The sequence below is a fragment of the Cupressus sempervirens genome, chromosome 11 (assembly GCF_028749045.1).
Source record: "Cupressus sempervirens isolate cs-2001-9-10 chromosome 11, ASM2874904v1, whole genome shotgun sequence".
In the NCBI taxonomy this organism is placed as follows: Eukaryota; Viridiplantae; Streptophyta; class Pinopsida; order Cupressales; family Cupressaceae; genus Cupressus; species Cupressus sempervirens.
The window spans coordinates 33,221,306-33,240,454 of NC_143128.1; positions in this window are offsets into that span (position 1 = coordinate 33,221,306).

Below are 19,149 nucleotides of genomic sequence, written 5' to 3' on the forward strand. Positions count from 1 at the left end.
GACAAAAAAAAGCAATTTAGTTAGTTAGCCAAAATCTTCAAAAAATGAGAGCTTAACTATGGGAAAAAAAATTTTAACTTTTTTTGCTATTTTTTCTACGTGTAAAAATGCTTAAAATGCAGAAATAATAAAGCAGAAATGCAACATAAGCAGGCAGAGAAGACAGTCTGTCAAGCGGAGACACCAAAATACGAAGACGCTGAAATACAGATACGCTAGTATTCGAAGAGGACAAAACAGATTTGCGGCACAGAAAATAGGTGACAAGCAGAGACGTCGATTTGCGCAGATGCGGATTTTCACAGACGGCGATTTGGATTGGCAGTGGTGGAGACGTCGATTTGCGCAGACGCGGATTTTTGCAGATGTCGATTTGCGCAGACGCAGATTTTCGCAGACAGAACAGGTTGCAGACGCCAAAACTGCGCAAAAAAAGTTGAAAAATGCGAAAAAAAAAAAAATTTAGACGGTATTTCTTCTTCCTAAGTGCGTTCTTTAACCTGCAAAAACAAGCAAAACACCCTCACAACACACTCAAACAACAACAAACATTAGATGGTTAGAAAAAATGACCTATAGATGAAAATAGATGATTAAATGACCCATAGTGGGGTCCCACCGGGCGTGCCAAAATGTAGAACAAGAATTAGTATGCAAAGAACATTAACAAATAAAGTAAACATTCACAAACCAAAAACTAAATTCACACATATGCTTAGACAAAGAAAGAGAACAAGAAGTGCAAACCTCACAAGAGAAAACACTCCATGCTTTCTTGATTTTGTAGATGTGTCCTTTTGCTGTGGATGTATGCTCAAGATGCTCAAAAGCTGCTTCAATGGAGATGGGTAATGGCAAATTGGTAGCTTTGTGAGCTCTCAATTTGGCATTATAAGGGTATGGTTGATGGCTTTGGTTCTCAAAATAGCATGGTAACTTTAGCTCAAAGATTGTTGATGAAATGGCTTAGGATGGGATTCAATTTATAGGCTAAGGGGTAGAGGGATGGAGGGCTTAGATGCAAGGATGGATGAAGGCTTAAGGAGGGCTAAGATGCACTCAAAGGGGAGCACATGGATTGTGCTTGTTTAGCACCAATGGGAAGGTGACACTTGTCACAAGGAGGATGAGTGTGAGAGGGTAGGGTAAAGGGTTGGTTAAAGGCATGATGAGTGGGGTTGAGTATGTAAGAGGGATGTAAGAGGAATGAGTGTGGAAGAGGGAAGAGTGTGGAAGATGGGTGTAAGAGTCATGAGTGGGCTTGTAAGAGTCTTTTATGTTTTGTAAGAGCACTCATGACTTAGTGGTTGGGATTTTTGAGGGGAGACTTTGGTTTGGATTAGGAAAGTCTTAAACTTATTTAAGGAATGTGACAACATTAGGGGGTGGATTAGGCTTGGGTTTAGGATTAGATTAGGGATGTTAGAGATGTGCAAGTGGATGGCATTAATGAGGGTGGGTGAGTTAGTGGCTAAGCTTGGTTAGTATGGGTGGATGGGGTGGATTAGGCTAAATGGAGGATTAGAGATAGGTTAGGGGTTTTTGAATTTGAGGATTTCATTTATCAAATAGATTTATTTAATAAATGGGGATTTTTGGAATTAGATAGGAGAAAAGGATTTAATTGATAAATAATAGATTATTTGATTTATCAATTAGGACTATAGATGATTAATTAAATTAATCAACTAGGGATGGCAAAGGATTAATTAAATAAGAATTTAATTAATGATGCCTTTAGAGATGGCTAAATTAGATTACCAAAGCAGTGTAATCAAATTTAGGTGTCTACAGATATGAGATGGGTAAAGGTGAATACATTTGATTTTTTTCAAGAAGATAAAAGTTTTATAGATCTTGATTCACGTCCCCACTGCCCACCACCCTTGCTTCTCAATATCTTACTTTACCAATAGACTTTGAACAATATCAACTTACTAAATTTAAAAAGCTCTCACAAATAGAAACTTTCTATAGAGATAGCCCTTATTAAAAAAAAAAAAACTAGAAAACTGGTAGTAAAAATATTTTTGGGTGATGCGAGATTGCCCTGACATCCAATATGCTTATGCATCAAACAACTAAGGTAATTTGAGAAGTGACCCTATCACGTCTCATGTAGTCAAAGGAAAATCAAGAGGGTTCACCTCCTCTTGTACTTATCATGATGAATCATCTACTAGGCTCCCTTTCCATTTGACTAGATACTTTTCATATGTTATGTTTTGTGTGCTTCTTCCCATCCTCAATCTCCTTTATAGTTGAAGTAGATGTTGGAATAAACCATAGTGTTTTTACAACTTAATCTCCATCACCTCTTTTATAATATTTGGTCAAATATGAAATGTTAAACATTGGTGAAATATTCAGTTCAGCTAGAAACTCTACATCATAGGTATTTCCAAAATCATGTCTTCTTGCATAGTCCAAACTTCTTCATTTTTAGCTTATTATGTGTACCCACTAGAAATATCTCCTTCCTCAAATGAACCATGACTTCAACTCCAATTTGAAATTCCTTATACCTCCTTCTCACATCTATCTTAGACTTATACTATGTATTCATCTTTGTAATGTGTTTCCTCGTCTCCTTGTGGAAGTTCGTCAAATGTTTAGTAAAATTCTTCTTCAACACTACTTATCTCTCCTTTTTACAACTACCTCAATTAGTAAGCATTTTTGGGACTTCTCCCACATACAATCTAGAATAGAGATTTACTAGTACTCATATTGACAAAATTATAATATGCAAAATTCTCTTGTGGCAAAATTAGATCCCAACCTTTAGGTTTATCTCCAACCAAGCATCTCAGAAAATTCCCTAAAACCTAGTTCACAAATTCTATTTGTCCATCATTCTATGGATGATTGGATGAGTTGTACTTCAAATATGTCTTCAATTTCTTCCATAATGTATGCCACAAATACCCAAAAACCTTGATATCTCAATTAGAAACTATGCTCTTTGGAAGACCATGTAGTCTAACCACTTCTCTGAAAAATAACTCTGCCACATGAACAACATCACTAGTCTTATTATAGGGAATGAAATGTGCCATAATTTTAAATTTTTCAACCACCACAAATATTGAATCATGCCCTCACTATGTCCTTCGTAAACCAAGAATAAAATCCATGCTAACATCTTCCCATGGATTCTCAGGTATAGGTAGTGACTGATACAACCTCGTATTTTTCTTCACTCCTTTCGCCATCTAACACACTCTACAACTCTGCACAAAATTATTAACATCTAGATAAAATTGTGACCAATAATAATTCTTAGTGACCAAAGCAATGGTTTTGTCTCTACCAAAGTGTTCAGCCAATCCTCCACTATGTTTCTCTTTGATGAGATACTCTCTCTAGATCTTCTAGGAATGCACAACTGACTTCCCTTGAACAACATACCATATTGGATTATGAAATCTAGCCACTTTGTTTTGTCAATATTAATAGGTTATGTAGAAGCTTTCCAAGCCTCACCAAAATCAAGGTCCTCCAGATAAAAATTCTTGAGTTCCTTGAACCCAACCATCTCAATTTGCATTTTTATTAACAAAAGTTGTCTTCTACTAAGAGCATCTGCAACCCTATTAGAATTCCCACCCCTATGTTTTAGCAATTAAAATGCATAACTCTTGTTGGAAAATAGATTTGTTACTTCAATATGGACCAATGAAGTTTATGTGGCAAATTTTTCACAATAGTTGGATAGGCCCTTGATATGAGGCCTTCCTCTATGTTTAGAGGGGCAGCTCCCTCGTATGATATAATTTTGAAGTTTTTCAAATAAAGATGAAATCAAACTTTAAAATATCAATAGAAAGCCATTGATGAAAAATGCACCACATGACTTCAAAGCTTTCCTAGACTAACTCAAACCGCTAATAACAACAATCAAGATCTACGCTTGAGAATTTCCACTATCATATTGTTGATCCAAATATTCATAAACATCTACACAATACCATGAAAATGCTCATTGCAAAGAGAATCAACATTTTTAATAATTTAAATTTTGAAAGAAGAAAAAACAAATAGCATTGTAGACGCTTGAAATCATCCTAAAACACTATATTAATTTATTTAATATTGCCCTTGACATTATAATTATTTATTTATTAATTAATTATATTTTTCATATTCTTCTACTTATTTAATTAAATTTATAGGTTCACTTTCTTAAGGTATTTAAATATAATTTAAATACTTCCATCCCTAATGTGTTAAATTTATTTAATACATGATCCTCCGTAATCCCCTCTTAAATAAATCTCATTTATTTAATTCCTTTCATCTCATTAATTTCTCTAAACCTATGATTAAATTAAATATTATTTAATTTAGTCCTAAACATAGCCTAAAACCTAGTCTACACCCATCACTCTCATCCTTCTACGTCTACCCACTACTTAAACCCACTTATTTATCTTAAACACCTTGCTAAACACTTTTTAGCTCCTAATTGTTTGCTCACAAATGTGTGAGAAACTCTTGATCCAATAAAGCTTCCATTTTATTATTTTATTCTTGCATCTCTTACACCTCTTACATCTCTTACACATTTGTCTCCATTTCCTTTCTCCTAGGTTCCTTGAGCCATCACTTTCATCCAAAAGGCTTTTGTTGACATTTGCATGGCTTGTCTCCTTAGCCCATGTGTCTCCCTTGTGGCACCTATGTGGATGCCACCTCCCCAGGGCCTCTCTCAAGCCTATAAATAGAGCTCGTTTCTCAAGCATTTTCCATCTCCCTCGTATGCATTGTTATCATGATATTTTGTCATTTGAGCTTCTTAGTGATTTTCATGTTTGCATACTAACCTTTGATAGTTGATAGCTTTCATTTCATATTACATTGTTAGATTAGTTTCTTTCTTGTATTTCCACCTCCACATCCTTGAATGCTTTCAAACATGGCTACTTCCATAGCCATTGTTTGAGGTGTTCTTCATTCATTTAGCATAGGATCATTATCACACTTGCATTTTCATATCAAGAGGCTCAATATAGTTGTGTTTTGGGAGAACACATCAATATCCCTCCAATCTAAACATACCAACAAGGCCTCTCATGGGTGCCTTTGTTGAGTTTTTTGAGGTTGATTGAGGACTTGGTCTTTTGGTTGCTTTGAGTTGCAAAACTCTAACAAGTGTTAGTTAGTCTTCATTTTATTGTTGAACATTTGATATATGTATATTGGCTAACATTTGTTTGTTTTCTCTTGCTCCCAACAGGTCTATTTTTCTTGAATACATTTTGGCATGCTCAGTGGGACCCACGTCCTTGTTCTCCTCTCAAAAATCCATCAAAAATTTGTAACTAGTTGCAAAAAACCTCGCATTGTCATCTTTGCTAAACACAGTGTCATCTGCGCAATGTTGTTTCCACATATCAACGTTTGTGCATATTGGCATCTCTACTTTTGCATTTTGAACTATTCTGCATTAGAAATAGAGTTTTAGCATCTACGTCAATTATTTTGTCATCTTTGTTGTGGGAAAATTTTAAACCTACTGAACAAACCATATTGTCGTCTACAATTTTTACTAAAAGTCATCATCTATATTTCACACAATATCATCTATGTTCAAAATATTATCGTCTATGAGTTGAAGTTCTATCATTTTCATTGTGTGATGAGAGTATTTTGTTGTCTATGTGTTTTAGCATCTCTGAACCTAAACAATCATCTACACTTGACAAAAGTACCACTAGACTACAAATCATACCTTATTGTGTTTTTTCATCTACGTAGTTTGGCATCTACAAGTTCTTTTGTCTACACATTTCAGCATCTTTGTGTTCTATTGTCTATGCTTGTGAACTATCATCTATGATTTCTAATAGATTAACTAAATTTTAAACACATTATTCATTGACCAGTTGATTTGCAGGATTTCTAACAAATTGATATTGTAGGAAATAGACCTAGGAAGATTTAAAACAAACTCATAGTGATTTTTATCACTTTAGGATTATAAGGTTAATGAATTTGTATGTCATAGCCACTTGTCTTTTGGATGCATGTTGCAAGTTAACATTTAAAAATCCAAACACACTCTTGAATGCTTTAAGGGAAAAATTAAATCCAATCTTGAATACCTTAAAGGAAATTTACTCACATTTCATTGGAATGAATGTTTAGGTAGAAAACACACTCTTAAATTCCCCTTAGGGAATGAACAATCTTTTCATTAGAATGCATGCTTAAGATAGCAAGCACACTCTTGAATGCCTTAAGGAAAGTTGACATGCTTTTCATTGGAATGTATGTTTAGAATAGAAAACACACTCTTGAATGCCTAAGGTTAATGAAGCTTGCAATGAAACATTTGGATTTGGTGCTTAAAATGAATTCACACACTCTTGAATGACTTAAAGGAAATTGGTTTCATTTTCAGCAATTTGTTTATACACTCGCTTGATTTACTTTTTGTTGATGAATCCATGCTCTTCATTTATGTTGACAACATTGTCAAGTTGGAAAGAAAAATGCATGCTTAAACACATGTGTCTTCAAAGTAGATTACAAAACTTAAAGCTTCATTGGTAAAGAAAAGGTGTCTTTTAAACCCCAAGGCCACTTATGTATTCTCTCCTCTCGTGTCTTTGGGTGATCTTGAGTACACAAGAAATAAGTGGTCTTCTTTTTCTTTTTTTTTAGGATGCCTGCTTGGGATTTCATCACCCCTTGGGATGACCTCCACTCCAGTGTTCTAGCAGAGTATAAGAATCAGGAGGTAAATCAAATGACACCTCTCTTGGAAGTAAAATCTTGTCACTCTTGGCTAAGCCCCAAAGAACTTTATACCTTTGGGAAGAGAAGGAAGATATTTGGGTTACCATCTCCCCCCAGCTATGTCGCATTATTTTCTTTCATCTACAGATTTGGGCCTCACATATCTTGTGTATATTGAGGATGCCCTCTAGATAATCCTTGTACATCCTAGTGGCAGCCTTATTAGGATTGTTGATGTGTTCTACATGACTAATTGTTTAAACATTCAAAACCAACATCAAACATCAAACAAGTGCAAAAATGAGTGAAATTGTGAGCTAAACTTTCATTGAGTGAAACAGTGATAACTGGGTCCTCTTGACTCACAGTTATTTTCAGCAGTTCTAAATTGGGTCTAGCATTTGAAATTAGTTGAGTTTAGTTACAACTTGTTGCAAAAATTTTGTGCTTGAAACTTGGGTCTTGTTTTGTTCCTGCCATGACTAACAAAGTCAAACATAAGAAGGTGAAACTAACCAAACCATTTGTCTACAAGGAAAAGAAGAACCTAGCACACAGTGATAAACAATTCTGATATGCTATCAAAGGCATCCAAAAAGAAGAAGCTAAAGAAGACTATTATGATAGAATTGAATACAATGCTAAACTTTGAAATTGGTCTAACTTCCCTAGAGTGAACTCAAGATTTTTTTTCCCAATAAGCGAAGATTGAGTTAACTATATAAATGACCACCACACCTTCATTTTCCACATCAACCCCATTTCTCCAAACTTCTAATCTTCCATTTGAAACATTTTCTCTAGAGAGCTAAATCATTTGAACCTGACAACTTTGGCATAAGAAAACCTTCTGAGATCACAACACTAGACCTTTTATCCATAAGCAAACATCTATCACTCACTCATTTGGGATCACAAGTCCATCTCCAAATAGTGAGTCATCAATTTGGTGTCCTATCTTGCCTAAAGATCACTTGACCATCTTTGGTAGTAGAAAGATACTTTTATCGTATAATCAAACTTTGTTTTCTAAACCAAGGTCTTTTGTTTACATTTAGGTTGTTGGCCCCATTTATCACATAAGGTTCAGTATCTCTCCTTCACATCCTTCTATTTCTTTAATAATCTTCCATTCATTGGTTTGGTCACTATTGTATGGTACATACACGATCCGGTAGATTCACATTTAATCTCATGTCTCATTTGTTGGAATCATTAAGGCAACAAGAGATGGAGAATCATTTTCCTCCACAAATAACCTCATTGGGGAACACATTTCCCTCTAGTTCAAACTTTTGCATGCCTAGTTTAACATCCACACAAGAACTAGAAGATCCCTTATGCAACACAACTTTGGGAAGTAATTCACATGATGAAAAAGAAGTATGTCAAGAGGAAGACCCTATTGAAAACAACAATATCCTTAATGATGTCCGAACATTTTTTGCAGATCCATACAATTTGGAAATGATGGAAAAATCTATTAGGGAAAACAAGATTGAGATCTTCCTAAACTTGGTTAAAGATGGTGTTAATGTCCCTATGAATTTTGATGAAGGCACCTTATTTAGATAGATTACGAAGGGTGGTGCTCATGTATTGCCAAACACAACCCAAGCATATGGAAAAGGACCCACAATGACAACCAGTGCTATATCTACATTAAGTGGCACTACACAACCAGCATTCCAATTAAGTGTGGAACATATCCAATAAATCATTAGTGTTATGCCCAACACTACTACACATGCTAGTATTCTGTAGTCCACTTTGACAGGTCCAACTATAGGATGCTTAAACATTGGGCAAGTGTCTACTCAATTGATGGCAATTCCAACACAACCAATGTATTCCTCTTATTTGTAAATTCCAACAAGTATGGTGAAGACATTTGTGCCAATTCCAACGACTGCATATCAATGCATTGGCCAAAGTGGAGTACTTCCACCACCTCACAATACGTTTGGGACTCCTTACAACTTGGGAGGTGGATTTAGAAATTCTCAATAGTCACAAATGCAACCAAACCAAGATCTAGCCTAGTAGTTGCATGAACTTCAAAATTTGGTCCATACAATGAGCAACAAAGGGGTGAAGGACTTCTCTTTTGAGGAAGTTTTTCTGTTTCCATTTGATAGATCCATTAACATGATACCATTCCCACCAAATTTTGAGATTCCTAAATTTGACAAATACATAGGAGAAACATGTTGTATCACACATCTCAAGGAATTCTTTGTTTTGTGTCAAGAAGTAGCCTATAGTGAAGATTATCTTAAGAGGCTCTTCACACGAAGTCTTGGAGGCCCCACACTAGAGTGGTTAATGAACTTACCCAAGGGTTCCATTACTTATTTCAATGATTTAACAGGGAAGTTTGTAGCATAATACTCTTACAATATTGAACATCATACCTCATTAAATGATTTGTGCAATACCAAACAATGAAACGGTGAAACATTTGCCAACTTTCTACAATGGTGGAGGCATCTTGCTAACTGCATACCCTATAAAATTGAGGATTCCCACCTTGTGGATATATTTATCAAAAATTTGATACCAGAGATGTCTTTCCACATGAAGCTAGCTATTCCTGAAGACTTTTCTACCTTAGTCAAGAAAGGAAAGAAAATTGAAAATGGACTTTTAGGTCCAAAGGTACCATTAAACATTATAGTTCATCATCCTCACACAATGACACAAACAACAACAGAAAACCCAAATTCTGGTCCAAAAATAAAGGTTTCACACATGATGGTGTCACTAATGTTAAAAATGTGCAAAACCTTCAAGGAGGGAACAACAACAACAACTATTGTAACCACAACAACAACAATTCAAACTGTGACAATCAGAATCAAAACAATCAGCAATCTCACAATCAAATGCAATTTTTTCCTCATAACAACAACAATACCAGCAACAATTACAACAGTGATTATGATCACAATAGGAAGTTCACTAACTTTCATAAACCCTTGGAAGCCATATTCCAAAAACTAGTGGATCACAATTTCATGGTATTTCCCAACACATGGCCCTTTGATGAAAATCAACCCAAATCAAAATGGTATAGGGAAATGAATATTGCAAGTACCACTGCATCAAAGGACATGACACAAAAAAATGCATCAAGCTCAAGGTCTTCATTCAAAATCTTGTCAATGATGGAGAAATTGAGGTAGAAGGAGGACCATCCTCTAAAAATGCTAAATTGAAGATATTTCAAAAGTCATTTCCTGACCCACAGCAATGACAATAACAACAATGCGAACAATGTAAATTGAGCTTCCACATCAAATGTATTACACTATGACTATTCTACTAACCACATATGAGGATTTTAATCCTTGTGTGGTAAAATAGAAACTAACGATATATGTGGTTTTGACTCCATGTGTGATTGCATTGAAGAGGTAGACACTCATGTGAATACCCTTGTCCTACAAGCAGTTGATTATGATACAACCACTCGATAGGGAAGAATTACTTTGCAAGCTGCCACTCCCAACACCACTAATCCATCAACTCCACATGCACCTGTTGCACCATCCACCTCACAAAGACCTACTTCTCGCTATGATGTGTTATCCCAATTAGGTAAGACTCCTGCACAAATATCAATTCTAGAGCTCCTCACCACCTCACCCATCCACAAAGAGATTGTGGAGACTACTCTTTTAGAGTCTCATGTTCTCGAAAACATTAATGCCTCCCAATTCACCACCATGATTGGAAACCTTGTCACACAACAACACCTTGTCTTCATAGACAAATATTTCCAAGGTCTTAACCAACACCATAATTTGTCACTCCACATTGAAGTCCTTATATAGTGACATAAGATAAAAAGAGTCCTTATAGATAATGGATCCAGTTTGAACCTTTATACATTGAAGATGATTCATTTCTTGGGACTTCTAGAGGACCTCCTAGATATCAATAAAAGGATAACAATCAAAGCATATGATGAAAGAGAAATAGAATCAAAAGGTGTTATTATGTTACTATTAAAGGTTGGGCTAGCTGTCATAAATATTGAATGCCATGTCCTAGACTTGGATTTGCCTTGTAAAATTTTGCTTGGTCAACCATGGATACACACACTCAAAGTGGTACCATCCACATATCATCAATGCTTTAAATTTCCTCACCAAGGAAGAGAGGTCATGATTCCAGGTGATCCTACATCTTTTCCCATTTGTAAAAGACTGGAAGGTGCACCAACAAATTTTTGTCCTATCAATGAGTTTGCTAAGGTTATACCTAAACCTCTCACCATAATGGAATCACCTTCCACAACAGTGCTAGAATTATTCAATAATGACTCCAATTCTCGCAAAGGAAAAGAAAAGGTGCAAGATACTAAGGTCAATACTATAGGGAAGAAGGTTACTTTTGCTGATTAAGGAATGGGAGAGTATAAGTTTGAAAATGCCTTGTGTCTTGGACAACTACCACTCTCCCCTTGTTCCTTTGGAAAACCTTCACAACTACCACCTCCTACCAACAAGGATACTATGCATGTTAACAAGATGACATTTGAAATTGAGGCTTACATAGTGATGAACATATGGAATCCAATATCCTAGATTGGCTCTATTTTGATGGAAAAGATGAACCTGTGGAATTCCCCAAAGATATATATGTTAAGGCCTCTCCCATCATCAAAAACATGGAATATCATGGTACCGGCCTTGAACCTAAAGAAGATGGAATCAGACAACCCCTTGAAGCTAATAGCTATCCTAAAGGATGTGGTTTGGGCTCCATTAAACCCAAGGTGTCCTTTGCTAACAACTATTGTACGATTGATCCTAATTCTAAGACTAAAGAGGAGGAATTCTTTGAAGTACCCTTCCAATACATTTGGATGACCTAGATAAACATGTCCATTCCATTGCCATAGCTAACCTTTCATCCACCGACTTACCTTTCACCAACCTTGACATGATAGACTAGGACCTTTAGGACACACCACCAACTCTCGATATCTGTAACTCTGACAAAGTAGTGATGGCACTCTTTGGCCTTAAGAATCTCCAAGATTATGAACATGAGATCCAATACAATGAGGAAGCCTACTTTGGTAGCCAGGTCAACTCTCTTAGTCGCAAAAGTGAAAAAGAAAATAAAAATGGAAAAATAAAAGAAACATCCTCTAGTGAAAACTCTTTTAGGGTACTTTTGGATGAAGAAAAAGATAAAATAAAGGATGCATCTTCTGGTAAAAACCTTCCAGAGGCCCTAGAAGAGGGAGAGGTTGACTTTCCATTTAGATCTTTGCCACCAAAAAATTCATCTATTTTGAATGAGGACACAATTCCAGTCAGTTTGGGTATAGTGGATAATCCACAAATCACCTACATTGTAGCTACCTTAAGTCCTGAAGAAAAAAAGGCAATGACTAAATTCTTGAAAAAGGGTAAAATCAATTTTGCATGGACATACAAAGACATGTCTAGTTTAGACACAGATTTGGTTGTTCATCACTCGATAGTAGATCCCAAGATTAAACTTGTGAAGCAAAAGTTGTGCAAGATGCATCCTAAGGTAGTACTTTTAGTTGAGGAAGAATTGTACAAAATGTTAGAGGCAAATTTAGTTCACCCTATTGATTATCTTGAGTGGGTTTCCAACATTGTTCCTGTAGGAAAAGCATCTGGGGGCATCCGCATCTATTCAAATTTTTGAGACTTAAATCTTGCATGTCCCAAGGATGATTTTCCACTTCCTAACATAGACATCATAGTGGATTTGACTAATAGACATGAGATGTTGTCTTTGATGTATGGTTTCTCTGGTTACAATCAAATCAAAATTGCAAAAGAAGATCAACATAAAATGGCATTTACCACCCTGTGGGGAACCTTTTGTTATCACGTCATGCCTTTTAGCTTGAAGAATGTTGGTGCCACTTATCAACACACAATGACTACAATATTCCATGATCTTCTACATGTTATAATGGAGGACTATGTTGATCACATCCTAGGAAAATCAAAGACACATGATTCCCACATTGATGTACTCGCCACTATTTTTGAAAGATTGGAGAAATATAAAGTGCACCTAAATCTAAAGAAATGTTTTTTTTGGGGTCAAATTAGGTAAGTTGTTAGGCTACATTGTGTCAAGAAGAGGTATTGAGGTAGATCCTGCCAAAGTAAAAGCCATCATGGAAATGCCTCCACCTACCACATTAAAACAACTCCATAGTTTGCAAGGAAAGTTACAATCCATCAAATGATTTATGTCCTAGTTAGCAGATAAGACCCATCCACTTCAACATTTGCTTTGTAAAGACACTAAGTTTTAGTGGGATTGCCTATGTCAAAAATCATTTTAAAAAATTAAGGTATACCTGACTAATCCTCTAGTTCTAGTCCCTCTAATTATAGGATGACTATTGATTCTATACTTTTTAGCCACTTCAATTGCCTTAGGATCCCTTTTGGTATAACTAGATGAAAATGGTAATGACCAAGCTATATACTATCTTAGTCGAACACTAGTTGGTTATGAGTTGAACTACACAACTATTGAGCGAGCTTTTTTGAAAGTAGTCTTTTGCATGTAGAAGCTACACCATTATATGCTTAATCATACTATACATCTCATTACCAAGATAGATTCCCTCAAATATTTGCTATCAAAAGCCTCCCACACTCGTCAAGCCGCAAAATGGGTCTTGATTTTAAGTGAATTTGACATCGTCTATATGGATCGTAAGGCCATTAAGGGACAAGTAATTGCAAACTAGCTTGCTGATGCTCCTCTTCAAGGAGACCATCCCATTGTAGCAGATTTTCTAGATGATACAATTATGACTATTACCCCTAGTACACCATGGAAACTATTTTTTGATGGTTCCTTCACACAAAAGGGATTGGGGTTAGGAATTTTGTTTGTTACACTGCAAGGAAACCTCATTCCTAAGTCTTATAAAATTTCATTCTCTTGCACAAACAAAATAGCTAAGTATGAAGGATTAGTCATAGGGTTGTGTCAAGCTATTAGATGGAATATCAAAAGCCTTCTTGTCTTTGGAGACTTACAATTGGTCATTAAACAAGTTACAGATGAATACCATACAAAGGATGAGAAGTTGTTGCCATATCGCAAGATAGTTGAGGATCTTAAACAATACTTCATAGAGATAGTTTTTCAGCAGATCCCAAGGGCTAATAACAAAGCAACAGATGCTATGGCTACCATTGCCTCCATGATTGCCATGCCTGAATATAGTCCTAAATGTGAGTTTCTTGTTGAGAATCTTTTTACTCTTGCTTATGAGAAAATTGATTCAGAGTTGGTGCGTGATATTTTTGGTCCTAAGTCTCCATGGTATGCCAAAATTTTTTCCTATTTACATCACAAAACCATTCACATAGCCCTCACTCCAAATCAAAGCAAAACCTTCATCTGTCACATAGCCCGATATACCATCCTAGGTGACACACTTTTCTAAAAACACTTTGATGGAACCCTCCTCTAATGTCTCAGTTCAGACAAAGCCAAAATGGAATTAGAAGAAGTCCACCAAGGAATTTGTGGTGCCCATTCTAGTGGCCTTACATTAGCAAAAAATCTTCTTAGAATGGGTTACTATTGGACTACTATGGAAGCAGATGCATATCATTTTGTGAAGAGATGTGTTCCTTGTCAGCAGCATGGCAATTTGATAGACGTTCCCACCCAAGACCTTCAACCCACCATCACCCCATGGCCCTTTTCCCACTGGGGATTTGATCTTGTTGGTCAAGTATACCCAAATTCTACAAATGGTCACAAGTATATTATTGCCACCACTGATTACTTCACAAAGTGGGTCGAGGCTATCCCATTGACCTACACCATCAGAAAATAGATTTTGAAGTTCATCTTGAACTACATTATCTGTCATTTTGGTATACCTCAAGATATCATGACTGATAATGAAACACCTTTCAAAGATTAAGAAGTTGCCACATTGTGTAGGAAATTCAGAATCACCCAGCATTTTTCCACCAAATACTACCCGCAAGGTAATGGCCAAGTTGAAGCTACCAATAAAACCATTTTGAAAATCCTAAAGAAAACTATTGATGTAGCTAACCGTGATTGGCACCTCCAGATCACTCCCGCCCTTTGGGCCTACCATACCTCCATCCATACCCCCACAGGAGCCTCTCCATTTTCCCTTTTTTATGGTTCTGAAGCTGTCTTAACCATTGAAATTTAGTTCCCTTCCCTCAAAATCTCTCTCACGAATCTAATGTTTGAAGAAGAATACTAAGTTGCTCGCTTGCAAGTGTTGCAACTCCTCAATGCCCTAAACCACCTCCACATGTATCAAAATTGCCTTCAGCTTCAGTATCACAAAAAATTCAAGTGACAAGAATTTGAGGTGGGTGACTTAGTTTTGCAGCCTAACATGAAGAATCTCTAGAACTGTGAAAAGAAAGGAAAATTTGAAGCTAATTGGCTTGGCCCATTTATCATTACAACCAAATATGGTTTTGGAGCATATCAAATTGCCACTCTAGAGGGAGATTCACTCCCTAAGCCTGTAAATATCCAACATCTCAAGTAGTTATATGCTTGATTCTTGTAGTTCTTGTACAGTGTTGTTATAGTCCCACAAAAATATAAACAAAATCAAAAAAATCAAAAAAAATCAAAAAAAAATCATAAAATGTTCCTGAAGAAAAGACTAAAAAGCAGAAAAAAGTTCCTGAAAAAAGAATTTTGGTCCATTATCTATAAGGCTCACTTACCCCATTCCACCATTTCATCTTCCTATTTGTGCAAAGTCTTGTCTAGCTTACGCTTTTCATGCATCCAATAAAAAAGACCTCTTGTCTACGAGGCTTCATTTCACTCCCATTTTTCCAAAGATCTCTAGTTTGCAAGACATTTTCCTGTTGAGTGCTTGTTCCAATCCCATTACATTAAGCTTTTCCCACAACAGTGACTACAAAAAGACTTAAACAAAATCACCTTTGAGACTTAACGATTCAAGAAACTTGTTCTTTTCACAACCCTTGCCAAAAATGAACGAAAAATTTGCAATCACTGACGTCAAACACAAAAAAAATTCATAGGATGAATCCTTTCTATATGTGGCATTATGACATTCACTTCTAGACCTAAGGTTCTTGGTAGGAATTGTGGACTGAATGATTGCTTGGTCATGAGGTCTCTTTTTGGTTGATTTCATTTTGTGTGTTAGTGGAAGCTTTTATGGTGCGCCTTGATCTTCTATATTTTGATCGTACCTGAATGGCTCTCATTGACTACATGTTTTGTTTGTGGTATGATCTATTTTTAAGACTTTAATACATATGTGTAAGTTTCAGGTTATGTTAATGCATCATGCAATGGGGGCTATAGGTTAGCACACTTTCCACCAAAGATCCCTAAAAAGACTTTAGGTGTGCCTAGACCTCTCCATGGCATATATGACATTTGTTCCATCATGACTATCAAAAGTATGCCTATTGTCCTAAAGTCTCTATGGTTTTGTGCGTCTAGTCCACACAAAGGAACCTTGAAATTTATGTTTCTATAGCATATAATGCATAAACTCTTTTACAAAATAAAACTAAGGTATGCTCTTCCATATAAACGCAACTGAATCTCTTGGTATCATGTAGTTAGGATTCATGTAGTCTAGGATGTCATTGAGCCCTGCTTCAGATAAGGGTCCTATTTATTTCCCCCCTCCTATGCTACACTACTTGGTTCCTATGAGTGAAGAGTTTTGACGGATTTCCATTCATTAGGTTCATTCATATTACATTTTCATTTTAAGTTGCATCATTTTACTTCAATGTCTTCTTAGGATACATTCATTGTCATGTTCATTAGGCATTTTATTCATTTAATTAGATTGCATCATTGGTTCATTACATTAATTACATGCATTCATTCTAATCATCATATCTAGTGGCATACACATCATAAAAACATCTCATAATATATATAGTGCATTCATACATGTAAAAATAACACAATAAATACATCTCATAGTCATCAACAAACCTACATCATACACACATTAGGATATATAAATCATATGCAATATCACATCACATACATCTTGCATCACAAATGTTAGTATCCACATCATAGATATTATATGCATAAATCATAAGCATAGATGTACACATAGGTCCATTGAATCATGTCATATATGTATCAAAGAATAAATGTTTGTACAGTTCGTATACAAAAAATCATATAGTGTCATCGTGTACATATGCATCCTCAAAAACTCACTACATCTAAAAATATCTGTCAAAACTACTCACTATACAAAATTTGGAAGCTAGCTATGAGGGCCCTGCCCCACCTATGTCACCCCCTCGAGAAGGTTGGAATTGTCCCATAGATTTCTCTGACCTGTCCCTGCCTCTTGTAGTCCATGAGCTAGAGGCTCCTTGAAAATTGGGTTGCCGTTAATCAGCAGGCATAGCATCATGATATAGTGACCTATAATAGGTCGCCTCCTAAACTACCCATGTCTCTATTAAGCGGGCTGACATGGCCTTCTTCATAACTACCATGGCCACCCTAGGCTATAACATCTGCCTAGCCAAATCCTGCTAGCTGCAATACTCATCCAACTGGGCCCAATGGGTGTCACGCTCTGCTTGCAATGTGTCCACCTCATCCCAGAGGGCCTGTAGCTCTGCATCATCATGCATCTGGAAGTTGGTGAACTCACCTAGATCAACCCATGCCTGTAAGGCTGCTAAATCCTCCCATGCACTATCTACTCTAGCCCTTTGTGTCTATACCTTTGCTTGTAATGTCGCCAAGGCCTACTATGCACTATCTACCTGAGCCTGCTCTGCCTGTGTCATGCCCTGGAGTTGGGCTACCTTCATATGGAGACTATCTCACTCTAACCTAATCATATTTGGGTCCTTTTCTAGCCCCTATGCACCTAGTGGCACCTATATATATGGCCCCTGTACTGGTGCCTGTGGTGGTGCTAGTGTTGGTGCTAGTGTTGGAGCTAGTATTGGTCCTGGTGCCCTCCTTGCATGAGCTATGTGCCCTTGTAGCCCCTGTTGTGCCCCCTGTACTGGTGGTGGCATCACTATCACTTGTCCCCCATCCCCTGCTCTGTTTCCCTCTCACTGTGCCTATTCTGTTGGAGGTGGTGCTCTAGGCACTATCAATCTAATGGACTGGTGTGTTGTCCACCACTGAGCATAAGTTGGTGTCATCCCAACATCCCCCTAATCCTGCCCATGTAACCAAGGCACTAGCTGCATAGACACCTAGTAAATTCATGCCAGCCATAGGTTGGTCCCATGACCCCATAACCTACCATACTCCCAAGACACGACAAGGTACAAAAACCTATCAGGGACTACATCCTAAACTTTATCGAACTGCCTCTGCACCCTAGAGGGCATATACCACATAATCACATGCATGGACGTCATAATGAGCCATCAGTCTATCTGAGTGTATAGGAGATACAGCTGATCATCTATGTCATCCTCCCCTCGAGATGCCAACACAGTGCCCCATCACTCCACACCATCATACAGGATCAAGTTGAACATGATGATATCATCAAGACACTGATGCCAAAATTCCATAGACTCTGTGGAGGTGTACTGAATGGGTGGCTAATATCTACATGCAAATGGCTCTCCAAGATGTCTACTCTCTCATCTCATGATAGGCCATGTCACACCGATGTGCTCCCATGACCATACCATCAACAGTGTAAGTCTTGGCCCCATAGTCCTCTGTGTCATGTATGCACACATATGTAGATCATCATAGAGTTTTGCTAGAATGGTCTTGTCCCAACAGTAAACTGCATCATCATCCTGTAGTATGGTGCTAAGCACCCATGTCCACCCAATGGGAAAACCATGCTCAGCATGGTCCAATACCATCCTCCAGATTAGTGATGTCAAGTACATAGCTAATCTCGACAATCTCTACTCCAACACCTTCTACCATGTAAGCCAAGATCTCTGTATCAGCAGTCTCTACCATCACCTCTTGAAACACTCCTGTAGAAATGATCTACACCCTCGAGTATGTACTCTGGGTACATCCCCTGGATGGGCACTTATAGTATCTTCCAAACATCTAGAAGAGTGACGGTTGCCTCTCTAGTAGGCAAATGGAAGCTCAAGGTCAGTGTGTGTTATCGCTCAATCAGCACTGATAGCTACAGTGAATGTCTAATAACTTTGGTCACTCATGTGTGTGCTCTAAACCACACAGTCAGACATGTCCCCACTCTACCTCTATCAGTCTCTCCTCTAGCACCATCGTTGGAGGATAGTGTTCCCTCAATCGAAATACCACAGTCTCCTCTTGTAGCATAGACATGCAGATGGTCAGTTTCTTTTTGCTATCCCTAGAATGGGGCATCCTACCTTGTCC